Source organism: Sceloporus undulatus, chromosome 2 (assembly GCF_019175285.1).
Source record: "Sceloporus undulatus isolate JIND9_A2432 ecotype Alabama chromosome 2, SceUnd_v1.1, whole genome shotgun sequence".
In the NCBI taxonomy this organism is placed as follows: domain Eukaryota; kingdom Metazoa; phylum Chordata; class Lepidosauria; order Squamata; family Phrynosomatidae; genus Sceloporus; species Sceloporus undulatus.
Window position 1 is genome coordinate 309,062,457 of NC_056523.1, and position 13,479 is coordinate 309,075,935.

At 36.4% G+C, this 13,479-nt stretch overlaps 1 protein-coding gene across 2 annotated transcripts in view; it reads right to left on the bottom strand.

Annotated features, from left to right (window-relative positions):
• The window catches only part of WDR70 (WD repeat domain 70), a 157,624-nt gene that overhangs the window by 71,708 nt on the left and 72,437 nt on the right, over positions 1 to 13,479 (bottom strand). The gene's annotated exons all lie outside the window — the stretch shown is intronic.

The window sequence follows — 13,479 nt, forward strand, 5'->3', positions numbered from 1 at the left end:
CAAGAGAACACGTTAACAGAATGTGAAGCATGACAGATTCAGACATCAGTACACTTGCATCTGCATGTTCTTCTCAAGCCAAACACAACTCCATATTCACTGAACATTGAATAATGTGTGGTACTGCACCTTCTATCCTAAACCAAAGCCCTACAGTTCAGTTGAACAGAATATACACATATGAAGACATAGAAGCAGAGGCTTTTAACTGTGATTATGTTGTCCTGATAGCACAGGATAACATATCTATTAATATTTTCAACTGAAGAAGTAACACAACCACTGAGCCAGTATAGCATAGTGGTTTGTTTGAGCATTGGACTACAACTCTGGAGACAAGGGTTTGATTCCTGCTTGGCTAAGAAATGCACTGGGTGAACTTGGGCACACTATCTATCTATCTATCTATCTATCTATCTGAATCTCATATGTATATATGCTAACATTTTAATTTTTATAAGAAATACAGTGGCAAGTACCAGAAAAAAGAGACACTTTGTGATTATCTAATCATTTACTGAATGTACACATACACGCATACACACACACACACACACACACACACACACACACACACTGCTTTTTTGTGCAAATAAGCACATGTTAAGGCAGTTTTGGGGATCCTGTGGCCCTACATATATGTTCCGCTCCCATCTGTTCTGGTCAAGATGATCAATGGTCAGGGATGACCAGAGCTGTGTACTAGTAACATTCAGAAAGCCACAGGTTCTCTATCCAGGGCATTAAGGCTTACATCCTAACAAGCTGGTGGCAATTCTCTTCTCTCTGCTGAAGCCCATTGTGAATATAAGATGCTGATCTTGTAAAGGTGTTTTTTTGGAAGAGTGGGATTAGACGAAACAAGGCTGCAGATGGAAAGGGAAATCAACAGCTTCCCTTTAGGCTCACACAACACATTTAAATGCAAGCCTAAGTGTTCAATGTCCAAGGATGAACTGAAGGATTCCTTTGGAGAAAAGCTGGCATCTGCTTTGTTTTTATGCAGATTTACACCTTTGCCCCAAAATAAAGGCATGCCCAATGACTGCACAGAAGGAATTGTACAGCAGAGTGGAAATAATGTCCAACCATTTAAAGAATATAAGAACAGCTGTGCTGGATCAGACTAAAGTTCCATGAAGTCCAGCACTCTATTTTCATAGGGGTCAACTAGATATCTTTGGGAACCCCAAGAGAAGAACACAAATTGAATAGCACCATCCTGGTTGTGTTCCCCAGGGAGTGGTGTTAAGAAGCCAGGGCTTGGAAGTAACTAGTTATAAATAACAAGCTAATTCTAATTAATTCCATGCTCCTAAAACTAACAGAGATATCTGTTGGCTTAATTGCCAGGCAACTTGCCATTCTGGGTATCTAGCCCATCAGTGCTTTTCATATAGCAAAAAGTTGCCGTTTGGGGGTGGAATGTGGAGGTGGGGAGCTTCTGATTCGGACCAAAGTTACAAAGAATAAAACTAGACTTTAAAACAAACGTTGATTTTGTGTGCCTTCAAGTCACTTCTGATTTATGGCAAACTATGTAGTTTTCTCTGCAAGATTTGTTCAGAGGTGATTTACTTCAGCCTTCCCCTGAGACTGAGAGTGTGTGACTTGCCCAAGGTAATCCAGTGGGTTTCCATGGCTGAATGGGGATTTGAACCCTGGTCTCCAGTGTGTCACAGTCCAATGCTAAAACCACTACGCCAGTCTGGTTCTCTATAATCCAAATAAATTTGGCAATGAGTAACTGATTAAACTCTTTTTTCCCCTTCACCCAGCAATGTTTTCCCCACTGCTCACTCCATCAATGACTTTACTGGTGGAAACATTTTTACTATGTTTCTTAGAGACACATCAAAACAATTGAGAATGAGGGAATGGGAAGGAAGGACAAGAGAAATACAGGTGGACTGGCTAAATAATTCTACAAACAAAAGACTTCTGTCCTTTCAGAATGCTGAAGTCCTTCCAGATTATAACACAAAAAATCTTCTGGCAACCAGTCCATAAAAATATTTCAATATTTGACAGTCCAAGGAGCTAATTAATTATATAAAAAGAAATCAATGTGCAGTTCAGACAAAGCTCATTTGTTTTCTGTTCCACAAACAATATTTAGAACCCAAGAATATGTACTGTTTTGGTTCTCTTGCCAAGGTAAAGCCTACTGAATCAAAGCAACCACCTTCCAACAAGATAAGGCTGTGTAAGCAAGGACCAAGAGTAGCATTTCTGTTAGGGTTTGCAAAACCAAATTGAGAATATATAATAGGAGGAGACCACACACAAGCAAATTCATACCAGTTATGAGATATGCAAAGGGTATAGTATATAATTAGATCCTAAGAGTGGTTTGGCCAGGCCCAATGGAAAAGTCTCTTGCAGTCCATAAGGTTATTGAGGGTTCCTCAATAATCTGCACACATTGTGCAGTTTCCATAGATTTCATCTACAGGACTCCAAGTCACCCTATCGTCAACTTGCTCCATGGTTACTAGCCACAATGAATTATGGGACGTGTAGTCCACAAAGGTAACATTTCCAAGTTCTGCTGGTGGACTGACTAGCAGGATTGGCAGGACTGACAAAGCTAACTAAGACCAGAGTTGGAGTGCAAAGAGGTACTCCTCCCTCCTTTGTTTTCCCACACAGTTCACAAACTGCTTGCCATGCTTATTCCTGTTTACATACAACTTATGTTCGTCTCCTTAGCCTTTCAAACAAGTTGGACCAATGCCACATGATACAGCAGCCACTTTGCTGAAGCTAAACAGGTCTGGATCTTGTCAGTGGCTGGACAGGAGACCACCTGCAAACTCCAAGTACACCAGATTGAGCACCACTGAATGGAAAAAAGTAGGATACAAATGTACAAAACTACATACGGAGTAGACTGTAAAGAGAAACAAACAAAATATACTATATTTAATAGCACATGTAGGCAAGGCCACTGTTTGGTTATTTCACAAACAGGTTTGGAAATGGAATTGCTGGCTACTTTCTATTTTGTTTAACCAGAATCTAATAAAGCATGTGCATTGCTCAGGACAAAACCAGACAGGTGAAAATGTTCACATTGCTTCAAACTAAATATACAAAATATATGGCATAACTAAACACACATTAAAGGCAAAACATTAATCTAAACACAGATTTAAATTCAATTGTATGCTTGTGTCATGAACTACAAAAAAGAACGAGAGTAGTTCAGCACTCTGAAGATCTATGCAATATTTTTAGCTGGAAGGACTGACATGGAATAGACGATACATACATTTTTTATATGTAACTGGCTTTTTAAAAGTTGTAGATTCCACATCTGCAGAACAGACTTTGTGAAATGCCTCTAAATGCCAAGGAGTGATTCAAAACAATTTTAAAAGAGAATGAAATGCTCTCTTGGAAGGTAACAGAGATATGTTCACAATCTAAGAATGTAAATAATTTTGGTAAACAGCTATGCTTTTATTGGGATCAGTTTTAAGCTCCTCAAAAGTGTGTTTCTTTTCAATTTTACATAGACTCATTACCAATGTCTTTTTATATATTATAATGTACAGAGGAGTCATAATACAAATAAATATGTAAAGCAGTAGTAGACAGACTGAACAGGTTTGTGGGATTATATTTTCATGCTACCCAAGAAGGATCCCACCTCCACCTCCCATGTCAGAACCATCCTAAATATACCATGTACAACTAAACCTACTGAGGTGGTAACCAGTGAACCAACCAAAACATTGGATTGAGCCAGAAACAGATAGGTTACTAGATTAGGGACATTAAACATGAAATCAACAGGATATGCATGAGAAATGCTTGAAGTGTTTGTGTGTGTGTGTGTGAGAGAGAGAGAGAGAGAGAATGAATGAAAGCTGGAGTTTATCAGAGCAAGATATCAGAGCTATTTTTCCCAATCTTAGAAATTTCTAGGAAGACAGTACATGCTGTACTGCAAGTATCATAGCAAACAAGAGTGGGTATAGTACAAATCCCTTCTCACTCTCTTGAATATAGAGTCTTGATGAATTGCATTACCACTAACTTTTTTATATTTAGCATTTAGGAATATGAGATTTCCATCTTCTCCCTTGATTAGAAGAGTCCACAAATGACTGACTAGAAAGCAAACCTGGAGATTTGAAAACTGCAATAAATAGGGAATATTTAAAGATAACATTGCACAACATTGCATGCAGTTCGCCAAACATGGCAGGGCAACACTACAGGATTAGTTATCTTTTCAAGAGAAAAAAAATCATTGTACTCTCATGGTGCCATTTTTACTATCTACATGGAAGTATAAACACATACCCAGGAAGATACGGAGCTAGTGTACAAATCTGTATCCACTCCTCAAAAAGAGAACATCATAACTTTGGAGACTTCCAAGACTAGTTAATGCTAGTTAATGTGTGGTTGTCAATTGCTTTTCCAGTGCTAATCTCATCAGGTAAATTATTCCTGCTATCCGTCAATGTCCACTTTTGGAATATACAGTGGTACCCCGGGATACGAATTACCCAGCTTACGAATTTTTCGGGATACGAAAAAATCCCATAGGGATTTATTGTTTCGGCTTACGAAGGTTTTTTCGGGTTACGAAAAAACCTCGGCGCTATTTTCCGCCACCGGAGGGCAGCAGAGAGCTATTTTTCCATTAGCGCCTATGGCAATTCAGGTTACGAAGGTTTTTCGGGTTACGAAATTAGCCGCGGAACGAATTAATTTCGTAACCCGAGGTACCACTGTACCATAACCTAAATTGTTGGGAATGCAAACAAGAGATGGACAACTGTTCATTTAAAGTTGTATAACAACAGTTTACTACTAATTTTGATATGTTTCAAGAGTTAAGTTAAATCAAGAATTATAGATCATTCTGTGCAGTTAAAGCATTGTCAAATTAATAAAAATCAGCAGGCAAGGAGAAAAAGAAAGAGATGTGGCGAGAGTACTTTTACATGAAACCGTGTGTCTTTGCTAGTCAAATAATAATAGTAACAATAGTAATTGTAATCGTAATTATAATCATCATGTATTTGGATGTACCTATTATAAGAGGTTTAAATGAAGTGACCATTTAATGTTAATTTTGTAAAGCTCTTTTGACCAATTAAGAGTAGAAGGATGCTGCAACAATTCTGTTTTCAGTGTTTAGAAAACCAAAAGCAATGCAACCAGTAGCAACAGGTTGAGAGAAAAAATACTGTTTAGATAGGAATAAGCCCCATTCAACCTAGTCTGACTTACTTCTGTGTAGACAGCAAAGGCTAGCATTGTAAAATTACAAAGCAAGCTAGAAACACTTTCCATACTTATTCAGCAATAGATTCTTTAAGTAAATGATGCACCCAAAAATAGGGCATCTGAATAGAATTAAGATAATTTAAAGCAGATTATACAAAAGGCCATTCCAAGTCATAAGCAAAACTAGGAGAAAAAACAGGAAGAACTCCTATCCAAGCAAAGAAACCCAACTATTGTAAAAACCAATGCATTTTGTTGATTTATGACATAGTCCTTCAAAATGAAAAGTATTATTCAAGAAAAATCTGACTACAAATTCTAATTTACCATTATTCTTTAAACTAGGTAGTGAAAACTGATGACCTAGGAATCTTTTTTGGAACTTTTCACTACTGACTGAGAAAATGAAGCAACAAAGTATTTGAGCTTAAATTTTCCTAATCATACTCGAACACTTGATTCCAAATGTTTGTAGAGCTATAGGGCAGCTGCAAGAGCAAAATACTAAATCTGTGGCTAGAGTCTACAGGATGAAGGAACACTGGATGCATTTGAAAGAAGATCTATATTCCATTGTTCTGTCTAACTCAGCCTTCATCCTACAAACAGCCAGAAGCATCAAGTTCTGGACATCAGAAGATGGACATTGGCAACTCAGCCATTTGAAGCCTGTCAGATGAAACAACCTGTTCTGAAGGTTTGATCAGGAGCAGATAAAGGAGAACTATGGGAGGTTTAGCATTAGTGTGGAACTAATGCATGGCTTTTAGATAATGCAGAGGTATTGTGGATGCAATTCCATCTCGCTATATTATGTCATACATCAAATGGCAGTTTAAATACTTATTTCAAAGTTTTCACTCAGGGCACGCAAGTGACAAGTTTCTATAGTTATCAGGAAAAACAAGGGAGACAACTAACCTCTTGTCTTTATAAACATGAAGAAAACATGCAACATAACATAGCTGAGGCTAGACTTGTAGGGCACGGGGTGGATGGCTGAATTTGGAGGGGGGGAAATGGCAATTACTCAGAACAATCTTCCCTAACACTTATTAATGAATACTCAGCCAGCATGAGCAGTCAGGAATAACAGTCACTATAGTCCAAAAATAACATTCCAATACAGTTAGGAAAGACTGTTTAGCAAGTCATCATGTGAGCAACAGGTGCTCTAATTCAGGATTTCTTAAACTTTGTTCTGTTGAATACCTACATAAAGATTCATAGATTCATAGATTCATTTTTCTGTTTTTAAATATTAAGGCCATTTACAAAACTGCCAAATCAACTCAGCTTCTTCTTTATTCTGATGCGGTGGTGCTGACAAAGGTAAACATGCTGAGCAGTAAGTGCAGCTAGAGGCTCTTGTTGATGTTTACTGACATGACAGTCAGTACAACAGAAGTGCTTCAGTACTATTTCACAAAATCTGAGTCCAAAGTCACACAGCATTCAATCCATGCCACTTTCCTCTTCTGTGCTGAAGACCCTTCCAATAACTAGAGCAACCTGACATGGAAATGAGTCTTTATGTGGACATTCCCACACAGCCACAGACTTCTGAAGTCTCTGAGCAGTGTAGGAAAGGGTCATACTGTAGATATTCTAATGCCACTACAGATTACCTCAAAAAGAACGCTAACTTTCTGTACACTCTTAAATACATACTTTGCAAGCGTACAGGGTGCTGATGGAGCACAATCAAGCAAGGCAGTCCAACATACAGTCTCAAAATCAGAAAGTGGTGAAATCAGCCACAAACATTAAACATCATCACAACAGACAGGTTCTGAGTTCCATAGGTCTTGGAGAGAGGATTTCTTGGAAGATAAAGTTTATTTGTCAACTCTTCACACTTATCGGAAGAAAAACACACAGAGCAGACTCATCCTTTGAAGCTTTAAAGGGATAGTTATTTATGAGAGACTTTTTGGAATAGAAGCCATTTGTTTATTTCACATATCTAATTAGTTTTACTCCACTAAAGAGAGCCATAAAGTCTGATGGCTTGGTGACAAATTCAGAGGAACAGTCAATGAAACTTTGAAGGAATACCCTATACAACGTCACTAATTAACCCAAGTCCACAAATGCTTTAAGTCTTATGAAAACACTCTATATGCAAGGAAAGTCTCATTAAAGAGTCAAGAGCAATAAAGACAATTTTTAATTTAACCACTCCCAGCTCAATTTTTCATTAAACCTCTCCCCCCTTTTCAACCAATTCTATTTATTTGGCATCTTGAGTTATGGCACAGATAGAATAGGTAAAATATAATTCCTAGAACAAATAAATACAACACATTCGTATCAGTCTAAAAACTAAAAACAATTATAACTGTTACTCCAGATTTGAACACATGATTTTCACAGTAGTTTTTGTAATGCACCATTGTAACACTCGCATTTGCAGGAACACATAAGGTGTGAGCCAGAGGTACCTTATACATATCCATTGTAGTGATTTCTGAAGTTGACAAATGGACATAAAATATACATTTGGGATTACAGAAGCTATAACTCATTGTAAATTCCACCTGATGTGCTATATAGATTTTGTGAAAAGAGTCAACACACACGTACAGGGTCTACTCTAATACTAACATATGAAGCAGGTTAATTTCTATATACTTTCAAATCATACATTTGATCATTCTTTGCACAATTTATGATAAATGAACAAATCAATAAAATGTCCCATAATCTATTGCTGAATTTTTCACTGTTGGCCAATTCTACTCTACTGTGATATGAGCAACAAAGTTTACATAACAGTGAAAATAATGCTTCCTTCAGTGGCAAGAAAATAATAGTACAGGTCACCAGATGGAAAAACAAACTAGATGGCATGCAAGATACTACCATTCTTTTAAGTATCACCACAAAAGTCATATTTTTAACCTTCTAACATTTTTAATCTTCTAAAAATTACTGTGGAGTCTGGCTTCTCATATCCATTTTATACCTTCTCTCTTGGTTTCACATAACTCATTCCCATTCCAGTTATTTTCACAAAGTCCAACCAAATCTCTTGATATACTACTGTTTGCACAAGTTACATTACAATATCTGATGAATTACTGAAGGTTAGTGTCTTTTTCAAAAATAGCCTCTCTTTGGCAGTAAGACTGTAGAAAAATAATCACTTAACAGCTTTTTCATTCTATAATTCCATGCTCCATGAGATCCATGTTTCCAGAAATCAGCAGGATTAAAACAAGCAGCCACTATTATGCATATCAGCACAACGGGATCTAATAGCTATTAGATCCTGTAGAAGTATCATCACCATAGAAGTATCATCATCTTCCTTTAACAGATAACCAGAAAAGCTTGCCTATTACCCATAGGACTGTTCCAGGAGCTCTACATTAATTCTGCGTTGAAGGTACTACATTCTGTCATGACCAGAAAATGGAAAAGAGTTTGAGCCAGAGATTTCATATTTAAAATTAAGGTCCAGAACTACCAAGTTCCAGTGTTTCTTAATCCATGCTGAGGTTTTCTTTGCACAAATCAGTGAATTAGTTGCAGAAGAAGGAAGAAGCACACTCAAGTAGAAATAGGGATTCTATTTAAAATGGGAGGTAATAGTTTCACACTCAGAGAAGATGTAATTAAATGTTCCCTAATTTATTAGTTTATAAAACTAATCGACAGTTATGATAGAGGATTTGTAAATTAAAAATTGTATCAAAAATTCTGGACATGTTTAGAATATTCCTAAAAAAAATAATAATCATTTCATATTAAAATACATGCATTTGGACATGTAAGCCTGAGGGCAGGGAACCGTCTAACTAAAAAGATTGCATGTACAGCGCTGTGTAAATTTACAGCGCTTCATAAATAAAGGTTAATAATAATAATAATACTGTAATAAACACCCCAATTGCATTTCATAGAGGCATGGGATATACATTTATTTATTTATTTATTTATTTATTTATTTATTTATTTATTTATTTATTTATTTTTAAATGTTTGGTTTTAAAGTGTGTATTAAAGCATTATTTTGTACAAATAAAAGTAACCATTTGAAGTCACACCACAGTGACAACTGATCTTTTAAAAATATCCTGTATCTTCTACAGTATTTGGTTAGGCAGCCTTAGCATCAGAGCCTGCACCGTATCTATTCCATGTTACAAACTTTCACAGCCTCCTACAAGTCATTAAAAACACACAGCCTTTTCGAAGTGTAATACTATTAACCAACTCCACTAAGATCATTCAATGTAATGTGTTAAGTCTAGGAGTCTAGACTAACCCCTCAATCTATCAATTTATTGACAGCTATCAATCAAAATAATAATATAATAATAATAAATATTTATTTATATACCGCCTCTTCCGATTGAGGATCGAGGCAAGTAACAACAAAGAAAATACAATATACAACAATAAAAACAACCCCCACAAAACCCCGACCCAACCCTCCCTCCCAACTATAAAATTAAACAGTAAAAAAAATTTTAAAATAACATAACAATACATCAAAGTTAAAAACAAATCACAAATAATAAAAAAATAATAAAAGGGGATTCAATTGGTTCTGGACATTATCAATTGGGGAAGGCCTGCTGGAAGAGAAAGGTTTTTGTCACCTTTTTGAAAGCCTCAAGCAAGGATAACTGGTGAATCTCTTCCGGCAGGAGATTCCATGTTTTTGGAGCGGTGACAGAAAAGGACCTCCGGGAAGTCACCGCCAGTCTGGTCTTTCTAGATTGTAAGAGGTTTTTCCCAGAGGATCGGGAAATTATCCACCACTAATAATTATCAATGTGTGTTTTTTTCCTGAAAACAAAGACTATCAAGGTCCACATCCAGAGAGTCCACTTAGGATGTCTGGGTTTCATGGACCTGGAACTGTAAGTCCAAGAGACACCGTCATTTTATAATTATACATTGTTTCAATAATTATAATCCAAAATATACACTTTTGGCTGGTCTGTGAATTCATAAACTGTTTCCTCAAGCCTGCATAGGTACATCTGAAAATATAGTGATAAAACAGTTAGACCTCTGTTTCAGACAACTTTCTGGATGGTTTTGATATTATTATTTTAATAATAAGATAAAATTCATATAATTTGGACAATAGCATCCAGGAAGTTGAGAAACCAAATAAGATAAAATTCATATAATTTGGACAATAGCATCCAGGAAGTTGAGAAACCAAAGAGATGGTATGCTTTCATTTTTTGTAAAGTGTAGTATCTGCAGCTTAAAGTACAGTACTGGTTGTGTCAACTAGAGTAAACCCATTCCATCAGTGAGATTTACATTGGACAAATTATTTTTTGAGATGACTCTAGATAATATGCAATGCAATCGGTTTCTATGTTGTTATTTCAAAGAGCATGTTTGATGTAGGAAGTTCAGTTCAGGTTACCAGGAACAATTCAGTCAGAAATTACTCAGATGTAGTGTTGCATGAAGCAGAGAAATCAAAAGTGAATCACTGGGAAAATAGGATGGCTCTTAACTACCCTAATTAGTTCAGGCTGTAAATAGCTTTGCTGTTTGTCTGGGTTTAACATTATCTTCATCCAAATCAGAAGTTTGACTAGAAGTAACATGAAACAGCCACTAGCCAGGAGATAACCAAAAGTTCTCCAATGGAATTATGCACACAGACTAGAGTAGGAATTAGCAATTTGTTTTTGCAGTCCCAGATACTGCCATCTTATTTCTCACCATCAAAGGCAATTATATTAACAATGAACAGAAATAAAACACTCTACCAGAAAAGTGGAGTGGCGAATTAGACAGGAACATTCTGCATTATGTTCCCTCCCTCCCCTCCACTGAACAACAATTTCATGCACACACACAGACACCAGGAGGAGCAAATCTAGTGCAATCCTTTGTTTTTCCTAAAAGGAGAGGAACATTTTAAAATAAATGTCATGTGTTTAATCTACTCTGCAGTTCTAGTTTGTTATTACACTAGGAAATGAGAAAAAAATATCAAAGGTACAGTAGTCTTTCCTTTTATTAAATGACACTGTTCATCCAATAATGTATGCTTTTACACTTCCTACAATATATCTGATATTTCCTTTGATCACCCTTATTCAGATGGAACCAGTCAAATAAACATATGATTAAGAAACTAAAAAGTCATCAATTCACAATCCTTTTAGCTGTGCACTCTCCTCCATGCTGTTTGAAAATAGTGAAATGGTTTCTTTGTGTGTGGTGTTAAACAACAGCCTAATAACTACAACTATCCATGCATCCCTTGTATCTAGATGGGAGACTGTTAACTACAACTGCATTGAACTTGATGTATTACTGAAAAATGTAGTTGGAGCGTTCTTCAATGGATTATATGGAAAGATGCTAATAGCATAGACACACCAAAGACTATTTTGGAAGAACAGGCTTGAGGACTGTGATATGTTACTGAAAGAGAAGAATTCGAATGGCTAAATATCAACATTTTTACTAGAAAAGGACAATTATCATTCCTGAAAGACGTCTCACTGGATCTCAAGACTCCCACGAATTTATTCAAATAATTAATAATGACCTAACACGTTGGGCCCATGTTGTTACTATGGAAATATACTCACTGCTTAAGATTTTTTTCCTGTCAGAGAGAACTTTGCAATGAGGATAAATTAAAGGGAGAGAGAATAGGTAAAACCTCCAACCTCAGAGAACCAAAATGCCTATTCTCAGTAGCATTTCTTCATTATTTATTCTTACTTAAAGCACTACAGTTTAAATAAAAGTTCACAGAAATACAAACAGATTTGCTGGAGAGTTCTTAGAGGGCAAATCAATGCCAATTACTCAGAGTTAAGAATTCTGCAAGGTTTAAAAAAAACAATAGGACAAATTTGTAAATAATAAATAGCAATAACTTCATCACCACCGCCACTGTTTACATTATTTATTAAGGCATATACGCACTCTTGGTGGGAGGAAGATAAAGCTTCCATTTTCTCACCCTTGCACCAACACTTATTTTTAATTGAATAAAATGGAAATAGGTCCTTCCAGAGCCTTAAGCAATATGTCTGCTACTGTCCCTAGAGAGGAAACACTTTATTTTTGTGATGTGCTAGGGTTCTCTTTGCCTCCAGCCCTAAAATTTCCTCTGTTCCCAAATCCCTCACAGTTCACTGCACAGCCTTCTTCCACCTTGAAACCAATCAGGAAAAAACGGAAAAAGTGAAAAAAAGGAGTTCATTCAGAGTATGTATGCAGCTGAAATAAGATCCAGTCACCTCCATCTACTGGGGAAGGAGATGGACACATGAAACATTGAGTATAAATGACAGTGGCTATATACTGTGGCACTAGACACAGGTCGCAATACACAGGTACAACAAAGAACATTCATAAATGCAGAGTGACACTGCTTTTGGAAAGATCAAATGTGTCAGTGCTAGAGATGCTCTGTTTAGACATGGGATGATGATCCAGAAAGAGGATCTCACACTTGATTCTACATTTAAAAAGGCCTTTCTGTTTTTTATTAAGCAGGAGCCACACAAAGAGAGCACCACATATCTCTTTTGAAATTTGGAAGCTTTTGTAGAATTATTTCAATTTTAATATAAGCAGATGAGTTTGTTTTGGGTGGAAAGCCAGTGTACACATTTTTCTGTACAAACAAACAGTTCTTTGTGATTGCTGGATTAGTCTTCACAGCTGGATTATGGCCAACAACTAGATGACAGGACACACTGGTGAGGCCATTGCCGATTTCCTTTTTGGTTTAAAAACAGATCCAAAAAAGGAATGAGTCAGGAACAAGGGAGGAGAGAAAAAGACATGAAGGGAGAGCGAAAAAACTTTTTTAATAGTTGTGTCATAGCATGGCCTTTTCATCTATAAATGAGAAACACCGCCTAACAAAATTCTACAGAGCAACTGAATATAAAGTAGCTCTATTCTGCCCTTTTTTACATCTATGGTACATACATACTAGACCATGGTGTATACAGACAGTTCTAGCACTTCGATATCACTTTAACTACCATGATTTAATCCTATGGAATCATGACATTTGTAGTTTGGTAAAAGACTTAAAAGTTCTCTGTTGAAGAACAGCACTCGCAAGACTGGCTTAGAGAGAGCTCTATACCAGATAATTCTAAGTAGTACATAGATAATATTTACTATATTATATAATACAATATATACCACATTACAAATCCCAAGATTCTGATGGTTGGAGCGATGGCAATTAAACTGGTGTAGAAATAC